This window comes from Pelodiscus sinensis, chromosome 11, assembly GCF_052426305.1.
Source record: "Pelodiscus sinensis isolate ZL-2025 chromosome 11, ASM5242630v1, whole genome shotgun sequence".
NCBI lineage: Eukaryota > Metazoa > Chordata > Testudines > Trionychidae > Pelodiscus > Pelodiscus sinensis.
Window position 1 is genome coordinate 24,271,346 of NC_143062.1, and position 15,106 is coordinate 24,286,451.

General features: G+C 42.8%; 1 protein-coding gene across 8 annotated transcripts in view; it reads right to left on the bottom strand.

Moving 5' to 3' along the window:
* The window catches only part of ERC2 (ELKS/RAB6-interacting/CAST family member 2), a 1,139,467-nt gene extending 1,125,744 nt beyond the window's left edge, over positions 1-13,723 (bottom strand). For all 8 annotated transcript variants that reach the window (XR_016350432.1, XM_075938891.2, XM_075938890.2 and 5 more), the window contains exons 1-2: positions 13,585-13,723; positions 11,252-11,450 (exon numbers count right to left, since the gene is read on the bottom strand). The gene's annotated coding sequence lies outside the window, so the exon portion shown is untranslated. The remainder of the gene's footprint in view (positions 1-11,251; positions 11,451-13,584) is intronic.
* Between the last annotated feature and the right edge of the window lie 1,383 nt (positions 13,724-15,106).

Below are 15,106 nucleotides of genomic sequence, written 5' to 3' on the forward strand. Positions count from 1 at the left end.
TCCTTGAGGCAGAACAGAAAAAAAAGTTACTTCACACCTTGGAAATGGACAGCAACAGACCACCATAAATCCAATCCATTTTACTTCAAAAGGATAATTTTAAAGAGTCATTAACACACACACACACACACGAACAACAAGTAAACCCAATTAAAGGCAAAAATGCTCTGGAACAATTTTAATTGATTTTTCTGATTACTTTTATTTTCATTTTTTTTCTTTTTAGTATTGCCCATAAGAATCACCATTTCTGGTACAAACTAGATAGGGACAAAAGGTAGTGATGGTTTTGCTTTCAATTTTGTAAAGCCTCAGACACTGGGTTTTTTCATTTTCCAACCCTGAATCCAAAGTTTCCTTGCATCCATAGTTTTTGATAATTTTTTAAATAATGTGATATATTTTACATTTCCTAAATTTTCTGTGCTGACCTGTGAGTCTAAAAATGAAGTTACTTAGTTTTCCATTTAAGTAACACTACCCCTACTTCAAAGACTATGAAAAAAATAAAAGTAAAAAAATCATGAAAATCCAGCATTAACATTCAAACTAAAAATCAAAGCATCTGGCAAACCACATTGCCAAAAACACTTAACAGAATCCAAATGACTATCATCTATATTAAAAAAAAAAAAACATTGAGGATATACACTAAAAAAACCAAAGACTGGAAAAGATATATATAAGAGCATACAGTAAACCAGACTCAACACTGTAAAAATATGTGCTAGAATATTACTACATTGCACTTGTTATTTTAAAGGTGAATAAAAATTACTGACTGCTCCTCTATCCAAGGGTACGTGTACACTAGCTCGTTAGTTCGAGCTAGGTAGGGTAATTAGGGAAAGCAGAGTTGCAAAAGAAGTCTGGGATTTAAATATCCCGGGCTTCATTTGCCCGTTCCTGGGCGCCGCCATTCTTAAATCCCCCTTAGACTGAACTCCGTGCCCGCGGCTACATTCGGCACGGATTAGGTAGTTCGAATTAAAGATCCTAATTCGAACTACCATTACTCCTCATTCCACAAGGAGTAACGGTAGTTCGAATTAGGATCTTTAATTCGAACTACCTACTCCGTGCCGCGTGTAGCCGCGGGCACGGAGTTCGGACTAAGGGGGATTTAATAATGGCGGCGCCCGGGAACGTGCAAATGAAGCCCGGGATATTTAAATCCCAGGCTTCATTTGCAACTCTTCTTGCCCTAATTACCCTACCTAGCTCGAACTAACGAGCTAGTATAGACATACCCTAAGTTAAATAAAAAATAACATTAAGATGGATAAAAGTACTATAAATATTGGGAGAGAAGTAGCTCATGTCTCTGAAGAAGACTCAGATAAACCTTAGTAGCCATAGAGCTCTTCTTATATTTCGCCATGGGAAATGCTCCTCTGAAATAATTCCAAATCCTCCTACAGGGCCATTAAGCTAGGTAGAATTGTACAGTCTATACGAGTGAATGAGATGATGGAGTTGAGAGGAAGGATTTTAGGTTTTTTTAAGAAATGGAAAACCTTTGAGAAAGGAGGAACCTATGCAGGAAAGATGGGCTCCACTTAAATCAAAACCAGATTGCTGAATGTAAATGAACAAGATTATAAAGGAGTTTTTAAAGTATGAGCTGAAAGAAAGCCAACAAATGCACAGAAGAACACAATTTGGACAAAACAACAAGGAGTCCTGTGGCACCTTAGAGACTGGGGGTATGTCTACACTGCACAGCTATTTTGGGATGCTGGAGATATCCCAAAATAGCTATCCTGCATCTTAACAAGCCACCCATTATTTTGAAATCTTTTTCGAAATAACAGGCACACTATTGTGCCATCCCAGTAACTTTTTATCCACAAGGGTTAAGGGATGTTTCAAAATAGCACATTATTTGGTAGACACACCAAATTTCAAAACAGACTATTTTGAAATTCAATCAAAATAAGATACAGGCAGTACCTGGGTTACATACAAGATAGGGACTGTAGGTTTGTTCTTAAGTTGAATCTGTATGTAAGTCGGAACTGGTGTCCAGATTCAGCCACTGCTGAAACTGATCAGTTTCAACAGCGGCTGAATCTGGACGCCAGTTCTGACTTACATACAGATTCAACTTAAGAACCCCAGGCATCCCCAAGTCAGCTGCTGCTGAAACTGATCAGCGGCTGATTCCAGGAAGCCCGGGGCAGGGGCTTCCTGTAGTCAGCCACTGGTCAGTTTCAGCAGCGGCTGACTTGGGGACACCTGGGGCAGAGCAGCTGGGGTGCTGCTGGGTTGGTCCAGTAGCGCCGCCGCTCCTCGGCGCTACTGGACCAACCCAGCAGCACCCAAGCTGCTCTGCCCCAGGCATCCTGATTCAGCCGCTGCTGAAACTGACCAGCAGTGGCTGAATCAGGACGCCTGGGGCAGAGCGGCTGGGGTGCTGCCCGGTTGGTCCAGTAGCTCCCAGAGCGGCGCTACGGGACCAACTGGCAGCGCCCCAGCTGCTGTACCACAGGTGTCCGGAGCAAAGCTGAGGAGCACGGGGGCAGCGGGACAGCCTAGACGCGCCTGGGCTGCAGACCAGGGGGACGGGGAGCAAAGCGGCGGAACACGTGGGCAGCGGACAGCCCAGACGCGTCTGGGCTGTCCGCTGCCCGCGTGCTCTGCGGCTTTGCTCTGCTTTGCCCCCCCGTCCTCCTGGTCTGCAGACCAGGGGGACGGGGGAGAGGGGGGGGCAAAGCAGAGCAAAGCAGAGCCAAGCCGCGGAGCGCGCGGTCAGCTGACAGCCCAGACGCGTCTGGGCTGTCAGCTGGCCGCTGCTCCGCGGCTTGGCTCTGCTTTGCCCCCCGTCCCCCTGGTCTGCAGACCAGCGGGACGGGGGGGGGGGCAAAGCAGAGCAAAGCGGAGCCTGTCCGCTGCCCGCGTGTTCTGCCGCTTTGCTTCCTCTCCCTGGTCTGCTGGAGACCAGGGAGAGGAAGGGCCCCGTTCGTAACTGCGGATCCGACATAAGTCGGATCCGTGGAACTCGGGGACTGCCTGTACACAATTTGCAAATTGCTTATCTTATTTCGAGTTTAGGGTGCTGTGTAGATGCATCCTAACAGATTTACTAGGACATAAGCTTTCCTGGGTAAAACCCACTTATTCAGATGAGTTGGAGTGGAAATTACAGAAGCACGCATATATATAAGAACAAAAGAAGTTACTAGTGAACAGTACCAGTGCTAAAGAGTTTAATTAAGTCAGGGTGAATGTGTCTCATTCACAGCATTTGATGAGGAGATGTAAATATCAAAAGAGGGGGAATTGCCTTTGTACTGTTTTAACAAGTTAAGATCCTAATTTAATCCTAAATTGAGTTGTCTCTCTTTGTAATTCGTTTTTAAAGTTCTTTTGTAGAATAATGGCTACTTTTAAATCACTTACTGAATGTCCCAAGAGGTTAAAATATTCCTCTACAGATTTGTGTGTGTTACCTTGCCTGATATGTAATTTGTGTCCATTTATCCTTTGGTGCGGACACAGTCTGGTCTGGCCAATATACATAGCAGAGGGGCATTGCTGACGCTTGATGGCATATATCACATTAGTGGATGAGCCCCTGATGGTGTGGCATATGTGGTTAGGTCCTGTGATGGTGTCACTAATATAGATATGTGGACAGAGATGGCAACGGGGTTTGTTGCATGGATAGTTTGGACAGAGATATCCCTTATGGAAGGACGTATTAAATGAGATACTCTATATCCTAATAGATAGGATATCCGAAAAGAGGATAGAAGCTAAAAATAGTACAGGTAGGAACTGAAGATAAATAATCAAACAAAAAAATTCCAATCCAATTTCATCACATGAAAGCAGGCAATTTTATAAGTGTTATCTTCAAAAGCTAAAAATCTAATTACAAAGATGGGTGAACCTGAGTGCCAGGCATCATGATAGCAATCAATGAAACATGGTAATATCAGGGTACAAAATATATGGGAATAATAGAGTAAGCTGCATGAGTGGGGGAGTTTAGCAGAATCTGTGAAAACCTAGGTGCTGGACCATGAGGTGCGCGGGGGGGGGGGGAGGGCTGCGACACCACCTGACTTGGAGTGGTTTCCATTATATATAGGGTTTAAAGTTGATTCAATGGTTTGCAGCACCCCCACTATACGAATTGTTCCGGCACCCCTGTGTGAAAAAGCATAGAGTCAAACATAGCAAAAATCTTACATGAATTACACATTCCTATAGACTTGCTATGGATAGAAATTCCATACTTGAAGTTCCATATTAGAAGTATAGCAGAAAGAACATGCTATCAATCATCTGATTAGGATAGTGAGAGTGATTGTGAAATGCTCAAGGAGATTAGGGAGACTACAAAAACAGAAAACAAAAACATTATATGAGATTTCAACAACCTCCATATCGACCGGGTACATGCCACATCAGCATGGGATGTAAAGATGAAACTTCTACGCCAGCAGTTCTTAAGCTGTGGGTCAGAACCCCAAACTGGGACATGAGCCCATTTAATGAGGTAGCCAGGACTGTCTTATACTTGGTGAGTCCCAAGGCCAAAGTCAAAGCCCAAGCCATGGGTTATAGGTCACTCCACCAGAAACTAAAGTCCATGGGCTTCAGCTTAGCCCCCACCTCATCCCCTGTAATGAAGCTCAGGTGGGCTCAGGCTTTGGATCCCTCTCCTGGGGTTGATGTAATTTTTATTTTCAGTAGGGGGTCGCAGTGTAGTGAAGTTTCAGAACCTCTACTGCTATTATATCACTACACCACTGCTTCCTGGAACCCACAAGGATAGAAGCAATTCTTGATTTAGTCTTAAATGCAGAAGTGTATTTGGAACAGTAGCAGAGCTACTGAGTAATAACAAACACAATACAATTAAATGTAACATTCTTTAAAGAGGGGGAGGGGAAAAACAAAAAACATCCACCACAGACACATTTAACTTCAAAATGGAGAACCATACAAATATGAAGAAGCTATTTAAACAGAAATTAAAAGGAACAATCACGAGTGAAATGCCTGCAAGCTTCATGAAAACAACAATAAAACCTACCCTACAGATTACCTCTGAAGAGAGCCTGTCACAAGTGATGTTTGCAGAAACCTTGGAACACCACTGCCACTTGGTGTTCAAACATTTGAAGAGAGACCACCTCTTACAAAAAAATATTTTTCCTAACGCCAATGAGCAGTCACTCTTGGCAGGTTTTACTCTTTTACTGTATTTAAAAACATAATAGAGTTAACACACAAAAAAATAACCCACATAGCAAGAAGACCAAAAAATGCCTCCATGACTAAACCACAAAGTTCTTAGAAGCAAAAAGACATCATTTAAAAATTCAAAGTCCAACCCAACAGACAAGAGCATAAATCAAGCAAGTCAAATATGAAAATATAATTAGGCCAAAAAAGAATGTGAAGAACTAGCAAAACACACAAAAATTAACAGAAAAAAAATTAATAATCAGAAGCAGAATGCCTGCCAAAGAACAATCAATCAATGGGGCAACTGGATGATCAAAGTGCTAAAAAGAGCTCTCAGGGAAGACAGAGCCATTGCAGTTGCAGAGAAGTTAAATGAATTCTTTGGATTGATCTTCACTGCAAAGGATGTGAGGGAAATTCTCATATCTAAGCCATTACTTTTAGGTGACATATCTGTGGAACTGTCCTAGATTGAGGTGTCTGTAGAAGAGGCTGAAGAACAAATTGATAAATTACACAGTAATAAGTTACACGGACCCAAATGTCATAAACCCAAAGGAATTCAAATATGAAACTGTAGAAGTACTACTTGTGGTATGTAACCTATCAGTTAAATCTGTCTCCTTACTAGATGACTGGAAGTTTGCTAATCTAATGTTGATTTTTTAAAAAGGTACCAAAGGTAATCCTGGTGATTACATCCTAACATCAGTATCAGGCAAGTTGACTGAACCTCTAGTAATAAACACAATTATCAGACATGGATAAACACAATATGTTGGAGGAAAAAACGACATTGCTTTTGATAAGACATAATTTCTTTTAAATCTATTAGAATTCTTTGAAAGAGTCATCAGGCATATGGACAAGAGTAATCCAGGAAATATAGTGTACTTAGTCTTTCAGAAAGCCTTTAACAAGGTCCCTCACAAACGGCTTTTAAGCAAACCAAGCAATTGTGGAATAAGAAGGAAGGACCTCTCATGGATTAGTAACTAGTTAAAAGACAGGAAACAAAGGGTAGGAATAAATGGTCAGTTTTTTACATGGAGACAGGTAAATAGCAGGGTCCCCTTTCCCCACCCCAAAAAAGATCTGTACTGAGTCCTGAGCTATTCAACATATACCTATATAATTATAAAACGGGTCAACTATGCAAAATAACTCAAAACAGTTAAGTCCAAAGCTTGTTGTGAAGAGTTATGAAACTGAGTGACTGGGTAACAAAACTACAGATGAAATTCAATGTTGCTGAGTGAAAAGTAATGCACATTGGAAAACGTAATCCCAATCATATATACAAGATAATAGGATCTAATTATGCATGCAGTTCTGGGTCATAATGCATGCAGTTCTGATTACTCCATCTCAGAAAAGGTATTAGAATTAGAAAAAGTACAGAGAAGGGCAAAGCATTATTAGTGGCAGGGAACAGTTTACATGAGGAAAGATTAAAAGACTGGACTGCTCAGGTTAGAAAAGAGACAATGGGGGGGGGAGAACAAGATAGATGTCTATAAAATTATGAATGGTATGGAAAAAGTGAATAAGGAAGTATTATTTACCTCTTCTAACACAAGAAATTAGGGATCATCTTCACACAATGAAATTAATAGGAAGCAGGTTTAAAAACAAACATAAAGAAGTATTGCTTCATACAACTCAGTCAACTTCTGGAATTCCTTGCCAAGAGAGGTTGTGAAGGCTAAGAGTATAACTGGGTTCAAAAAATAATTAGGTAATTTCACAGAAAATAGGTCCTTCAATGACTATTAGCAAAGATAAAACAGTCTCTTATCCTTGATGTCAACAAGCCTCTGACAGGCAGAAACCCGGACTGGACAACAGGGAAGGGATGACTCAATAATTGCTTTGTTCTGTTAATTCTCTCTGAAGCACCTATCACTGTCCACTGTCAAAAGATAAGATACTGGACTTCATGGACTGTTGATCTTACCAAGGCTGTCCATTCCTAGATTATGGGGGCAGAAAAATAGTTTAAGTGAGCAGAGCCTTTTCTCCCACATAGAGCAGTTGAAGAACTACCGAGGGAGGATCTCCAAACGCATCCAAATATTGGGGGTGTCCTGATAGTGAAAATACTGGGACAGAGTCAACTTCCTATACCAGTGTTTCTTAAAGTGTGTTCCATGGCACACTGGTGTGCTGCGAGGCAGTTGGAGGAGTGCCACGGAGAACAACAGAACAACAGAATTCAAAGGGGCAGGCAAATTGTTTTTTGCTCAATAACTTTCCCCTGAAACCCTTCCTCCTCCCCCCCCCCCCACCTTTTTTTTTTTTTCCTCAACAGAAAATCTTTGGTGTTCCTCATTAAAAAAATTGGTGTTCCTCGGTCTTAAAAAGTTTAAGAAATGCTGTGTCCTATACCAACATAGGGCAGCCGGGGTACTGGGCCTCCATATCAACATCCTAGCAGTACAGTATTGTTTCTGGAACCAACTGGGCAGACAGTGGTGCTAGAGCAAGTCTCTTCTCACTTCCAGACCATAAAACAGTGAAAGGATCCGGGAAGACTGTCTGTTTCACTGCCTCACCATGTGAGGCAATAAGAGGGCCTGAAGAGACTCTTTCTCTCCTTCATGTAGGGAAAACTAAGGGAACCTGGAATTTCTCTGCTCACCCCTCAGGAGACAATTCAGGGGACCCAGACATGTTTTTCTTCACCCATCCATGGAGCAGTGAGGAAGATGGGTCAACTTTTTCCCTTCCCTACCACCGCAGTTGACTTGGGAAATAGTCTTCCCTTCTGCCACAGACCAATAAGAGCAGTTTGGGAGACAGGGTTGCCAGATGGTTTCAACACAAACACCAGACACACTTGACATTACATCACAATTTACATTACATCTTATTTAGAAAATACTGGACATTCATATTTTTTCATTTATATTTTCTCAATTTGTTTCCGGAACAGAAAACTCAAATCCTGGACTTTCTGGTTCAAAACTGGACACCTGGCAACCCTAATTTGGGAGAAGTGTCTCACCAACATACCCACTGAGGAAGGAGAGCTGTGGGGAGCCTTTCATCCACCTCATTAGCAGATGAAGAGAGGGGGTGGCCTCTTCCCTCTCCTTCTCTGGGGGCATCTAAAGGAGATGGGAAGCCGCTTCTGCTCGTGGGGCGGTTGTCTCTCCTCCTTCCCCCAGTGGGCAAAGAAAGGAGCCGAACTGAGCCCATTTCCTCCCTAGCTAGCCAGGAGCCTGGGCGCGACTCTCAAACCGCGAGCGGCGCTGTGAGGGGCACCCTCCCCTCGCCCTTGGAGCGGCGGGGGGAGGGGGGGGCGCATCTTGCCGCCACAGAAACAGGAGGAATTTTCCCGCTCCACCAGCCCAGCGCCAGAAGCTGCAGCGCCCCTGGAACGGGCTCAGAGGAGAAAGCACCTCCTCGTCTTCGGGGGCAGGGGGAAGGTCAGTTCACACACGTGCCACGCCAAGAGAGAGGCTGGAAGCCTCAAGAGTCCTGGGGACTGGTGGTGCTCATCACACCCAGCATGCGAGGATAGCCCTGGGGGCGCACAGCGAAGCCTCTCAGTGCACTGAGTGCTGGGAGGGAGCTTAGGGATGTTGGCTGCCGGCGCGAGGGAAGCGCCGGAGCGGCTGGGGAAGGCCCTCGAGGAGTTGCCTGATAGCATAGCGGGGGAGTTGGCCTAGCACGTCCTGTCCTCCCGCGGGGCGGCACGTAAAGGGGGCCGCGGCTCTCTAACCCCCGCCCCGTGAGCCCTAAGGAAAGCGAAGGAGCAGCGCAGCAACCACTTAGGGGGAGAATGCTGCCCGCCTGTAGGGGGCCAGGGAGAGGGGCTAGAGAAAGGCTCCTCCTCCCTTCGGTGGAGCTGTGCAAAAGGGGGCCCTGAAAGCGCTGAGAGAGGACCAGAATCTGACTAGCAAAATAACAAATGGTTAAAAGTGAAACCCTTGATTTAAAAATCCAGAGCAGGAAACTATCCCTGGCAAGTGGGTTTTGCCCTCCTCTTGGCTACATTTATTGGCCGTGCTCAGTGCAACGAGCTAGTTTCTGCCAATGCAAGTGGCCGGCTGGATTGTCCATCAAAAGGGAAATATCAATTCGCCGCTAAGGGAGTAGATTCCCTTCCATCCATCACAACGCTTAGCAGGTAGCCGCCTAGAAATCAATCACACTCTAATAAAACAGACACCACCCTTCTCCCCCATTACATTATTACTCTAGCTTTTTAAGAAAAAATGTATGTATGATACATAGGTTCCTGGGTTTTCTCATCTGCATCATAATCTTGTGCCACTAAAATGATCCTTAAAACCCACACAGCATTGTAAACGTGCAACCCACTAAGTATTCATTCATTCATTATATAACTCCAAAATAATACCCTGTTAGTCTGACTGATTTCCTTTTCCCAGTCACAAAAAGAAAAAAATAAATCCGTTTTTTTCCTGACAGTTTGTCTTTTTTTTAAAAAACCCATCAAGCTTTACAAATTATATGGGCTACAAAGCGAAGAAATTTCAATTCACGTCAATTCCATGCTAGGCTTTAATAAAATAATAATATTTGTAAACTGTTTACAAAAATGACAATTATATGGCTGATTTTAGGTGAAATTGCAAGGAAGGTATGTAGATGATGGTTCTGTAGGGAGAGGCACATATTGCTACTAGAATAAGATTGCACTTGGTCACATTTATGGCAATGTATTAAAGGGGTAAAAAAAGCCTTTTTTGCCATTTCTTTCTTAATTTTCAACCACTACATAATTTTAGACAACAATATATAACAATTTTGTTAATTTAAATTAATACACAAAAATCTATTATAGCCATATTCTTGCTTAAGCTTCTCACCTTTCAAATCATTGCATCTGTCTTTCCTCCTCACATGGATTTTACAACATCAAGTCTAGCTGATAGCTGATTACACAGAGGAAAGAGGCAGCGTGAAGAGCTGAAGCAGGCGAACATTTAAGAGGCGAAGGAGAGAGGGAGTCTGCTGCAGTCAGAAGAGGTTTGTGTATTTCCATCCCTCGTCTTTCTGTCCCTCAGCGAGTCTCCCTCAGTAAGCTGCGAGCCTGGCTCTCTGGTTTGCCAGTCCCTGACTCAACATTCCCAGCATTCCCGAGGAGCTTGGTTTTCAGTAGAGCTGAGCAACCTGCCACAAGGGGCAGCAGTAAACTCCCCATTAACAGAGCAGGAAGCTCTGGCAGCAGAACTACAGGCACTGCAAACCCATGGATTTCAACCCAAGTATTTCTCTCTGTCCACTTATTTGCAGACCCAGTGCTTTCACTTTCCCTATTTAATATGTGTGAGTAGGAAAGGAAGCAGAACTGATGGGACAGCCCAAAATTAAATAGTTTGCATGCAGAACCGGTTGTGATTAAACTGTTCTCTTGCCTCTGCTCATTAAAGGCCAACATTTTCAAAGTATGTAGCAAGGCTATATTAGATATCTGCATTAGTAATGGACCCGCATCTGATTAGTAAAATACATACACATGTGTATGTGTCTCTGTCTATATTTTGGCCTAAAGTAAAAATGAATTTGAGACATCCAAATTAGTTTTTATGGGAAAAATAATTAACACTGGAAGGAGGGGAGAATAGGAAATTAGTTATTGTAACTCCCAAATTAAAAGATCAAGTATATAGAATCCAATTTATTTCACAAAAAATGTATTATGTTGCAAAGTGCATTAAGAAATTACCTATTTTATTTAAAAGCTTAAGCCGAGTTAGTCTGTAACAGGAAAAACTTAAAAAACAAATAGTCTGGTAGCACTTTAAAGACTAACAAAACATGTAAATGGTATCATGAGCTTTCATGGGCAAAACCCATTTCTTATCTTTTTTAAGTTTTTCTTATTTTATTTAGTAATTTATTTAGTAGAGTGTTGAATCAGGAAAATATCACTTAAAAATAATTTGTTTCCTAGCTCTAATCATTCACTTTCCATGTTGGGGAATGTACTTTTTCCTTTCTACTTTTCCCATTTGCTCACTATAATATTTTTGTGGTCTGCATTACCATTTGGATCATATTATGACAGATTTACCTCAGGCTACAGCTTCAAGACTTCTCCTTCACTCCAGGAATTTCACAGATAAATCACTGTCTGCATCTTCTTAACCATGTTGCTGTAGGAGGTCTTCACAGAGCACTTCAAATCTGTATTTTATTTTCTTCCTGGGTCACACATATAGGTATACAGACACTGTTGAAGAGTCTTGCTTGGGACAGATTTTGTGGCATTTCTGTAATAAAATATTACACCCAATGAAATTGATTTCAGCCAGTCATATCGCAGACTGATTTAATCCCTTCAGTAGAATGGCATTTTCCTTATCCAAAGCCAAAAGAAAAAAATTCTGTTATGAATATTCATTCAGAGATGATACTATTCAAGACAGTGCTGGAATCCAAACAAACAGGACAGAATGTAAAAAGGATGAGCCTCCTTGCTGCATATATGTCTTTTAGTTAAAAATACACTATGGGATGGAAACCCCCTTTTTTCACCTGGGGCTCAGGATAATACTAGAATATGTAAGGTGACCATTTTTAAAGGGACAGTTTTCTTCCAGGTGTCCTGACTTTAAAAAAAATGGGCCAGTTGTCTCGTTTTTCCTGTCTCTCCATACCATCAGTACTGGTGGGTCCATTCTGATGCTGGCTAGATCATTGCTCATCAGCTGCCCATCCACAGTGGTGAGTGGATGGAGGGATGGATCCAGTTGCTGTTGATGGGGCTGGGATTGCAAGGCAGGAGGCTGGGTACAGCTGCAGCATGTGGGACCAGCCAGTCCCTCTGCTGGTCCATCAGTGCAGTCCCTGCTATGGTGTCTCCTCTTGACCAGCAGTCCTCCTTTACCCCCAGTCCTGTTTCCAGCTAGCACTGGTTGCTTGCTGCAGTGGTTGGTGAGTGTAAGCTGGCAATGGCCAGTTATGTGTCATTTCTGCTGCACACCACATACTGCCCTTTACATGCTTCCCCTGTCACTGTCCTCTCCCTGCTGTGGCCATTCATCCTCCAGCCCCGCTGCTCCTCCATATTCCCCCCAGCTTCTGGCACTGTGTGGAGAATCAGATCCAGGAGAAGCCAACCCTGCATGTGCCAAAGCCCCACACAAATCTGGGATGGGGAAGTTTCTCTGCCCCTCAACTAAGCTCTGCAGTGGTGGGTAGGAAGCTATTTCCAGACTTTTTGCGCCCCAACCCTGCAGGCTCCACAGCAGCCCCCTGGGCAAGAGCATAGTACCCTCATGTTAAGCGGGCACATGTTAAATGAGGAATTACTATAATTTCCAAGCCCCAAACAATAAACCTGACAGACTACCTAAACTTTTTCCTAATCTCACATTCTGATGAATCCAGCAGATCTGTTTTTGGGGAAGTTTATGTCTTCCCTCCATGCCTGGAGAAGATTCCCCTCTCTCTCTCTAACAAAGGAAACTGCTTCTCCCAATTTGAAATTCTTTAGCTGCATTTCATTGACTCAATGCCCAAAGCCCCCTCCCTCAGGTGCAGAATAGCTTAAGGTTAGCTTAACCCTTTCCTCGCTCTCCAGATAAGTTAGGCTCTCCTTTGAAGCTCCCATTCATGACAGCCCTTTAGGGTTGGGAGACCTAGTTTGAGAAAGTGTCATTGGGGAATCCCCAAGTGCAGCCAAAGTCCAACATGGCCACAAATTTGTGGCAAACTATTTCCCACAATTGCCACTGAATAGGCCATAGATAGGGCTATATCAAATTCACAGTGCCTTCTCGCCAAATTCACAGCCAGAGATTTTCCAAATTGGTCAAGTTCACAATTTCAGATTTTTGTACACACACAAATACTCCTGGGTGAAGGCATGGAGGAATAGAAAAAGGAGAAAAGAAGCAAAAGAAGAAGAGAAAGAGGGAGGGAAGGAGGAAAGGGAAGCTGAAAAGGACAAGCACCCAGTGTCCCTAGTGATTCTATGGAACACATTCCTTAATAGGAAATCAAATCACCTTGCCCTAATAATTTCTATACCTAAAATTCAGCTAGTATTTGGTGGATCAGACTAAACAGATTCCAAATCTCTCTGAGGGCATGTCTGTACTAGGAAACTATTTTGAAACAAGTTAGTTCAAAATAGTAACTCCCAAAATAACTCATCCACACTATAAGGCACCATCGAAATAGTACAGAATTATTTCAAAATAGTGTATCCACATTGAATGTCCACACTAACACTATTTTGAAATAACAATTTCAAAATAAGCATCATTCCTCATGACAAGTAGGAGTTATTATTTCAAAATAACCAGCCCCTTATTTTGAAATAATGGGGTTGGTATTGTGGACACTCCACTTGTTATTTCAAAATAACTCCCCAGTGGAAACCAGGCCTGAGGTTCTTACCTCCTAAACAGGGACTACAAAATCAGTAGTCGGGAAGGAGAAAATTCCAATCAGGTTGGTCCTCATGCTCATGTACATTAATCCTAATTCTCTCTTAGTCCCCAAGGAGAGACCTTGCTAGGGAGCCTTGCTGCTGCCAAGCCATGAGAATCTCTGAGGCTGCCTCTGCCTTGTACTTCAATCCTGACTGGCTGATATCAGAGTCTCTTTATGAGGTCACCATCTTCCCACCACCATCCCCCAATAGTCTGAGGTCCTGCAACAGGCCTTTGTGATGTCACTGCTACATTCTCCCCTCCCTTACGAGGCTAGTGTCCTGACCCTAGTTCGCCTCTTTGAATGCTTGAGTGACTTCCTCTGGGTCATCCACTTAATGACAACTGAGTCTGGAGATCCCTTTCTATGCTGCACTCAGTTTTTACATTAATTAGTAGACTTTAAGGTCAGAAAGGACCATTAGAGCATTGAATCTGACCCCTGCATATCCCAGCCCTCCTGTATATTATCATAGCTAAGTTTTGATTCAAGCACACACCAGAAAGTCATCTAGTCTTCATTAGAAGACATCAAAAAATGTGGAGTCTGTCACTTGCTGTGGTAGTTTGTTCCAATGGTGAATCATCCTCACTGTGAAATATTTGTTCCTTTTTTCTAATATGAATTTGTCTGTTTTCACCTTCCAGCCAGTGGTCTTGTCTTCCTTTTTCTGCAACATTAAACAGCCCTTTAATACTTGACATTTTCTCTTCAGGAAGGCATTTAGACACTTCAATTAAGTTCTCTCTCAGCCTTCTTTTGTAGAAGCTAAAAAGATTGGGCTCCTTTCAATAGCCTCCAAGAAGGCATTTTTCTTTAGCCGTCAAAACATCGAGTTCTTTGCTGACCCATCTCCAATTTTTTAACATCTTTTTAAAATGTAAGCCCTAAAACAGGTTGCAGTATCCAAACTCAGTCTCACTAATGCTATGTCACTTCCCTAATCACTCCTCTGCTCATATGTCTATTGATGGCTTTTGCCTTATTCACCACAGTATCGTCCTGGGAGCTCCTGTTGAGCAACTTGTCCGGCATGAACCCTAAATCCTCAGAGTTGTTGCTTGCCTGGGTACAGTTCCCCAGTCCAAGGATGTAGCCTGCGTGCTTTGGGGCTAAGATAGGACCTTACATTTGGCTCTGTGAAAACCTGTTTTGTTCACATGGGTCCAGCTTCCCAAAGGATACAGATCACTCTATATAACTGTCCTGGCGTCAGCCTTATCACTTTGCTCATATTTTGTCACTCACATATGTCACCAGCAATGATTTTGTATTTTCTTCCAGTTTATTAATAACAATTATTTAAACAATAAGTTCTGGAGAGCCTCTTTAGACCAGTATTATCAAGTATATGCCCTTCTCTGAATAATTTCCTGTTCCACAACTGGACAGAGTATTCTGGGTGCAGGTGTTCTATGGATTTATGTAGTGGCATAATGGGATTTTCTGTTTTATCCCTTTCCTAATAATCCTTAACATACCGATA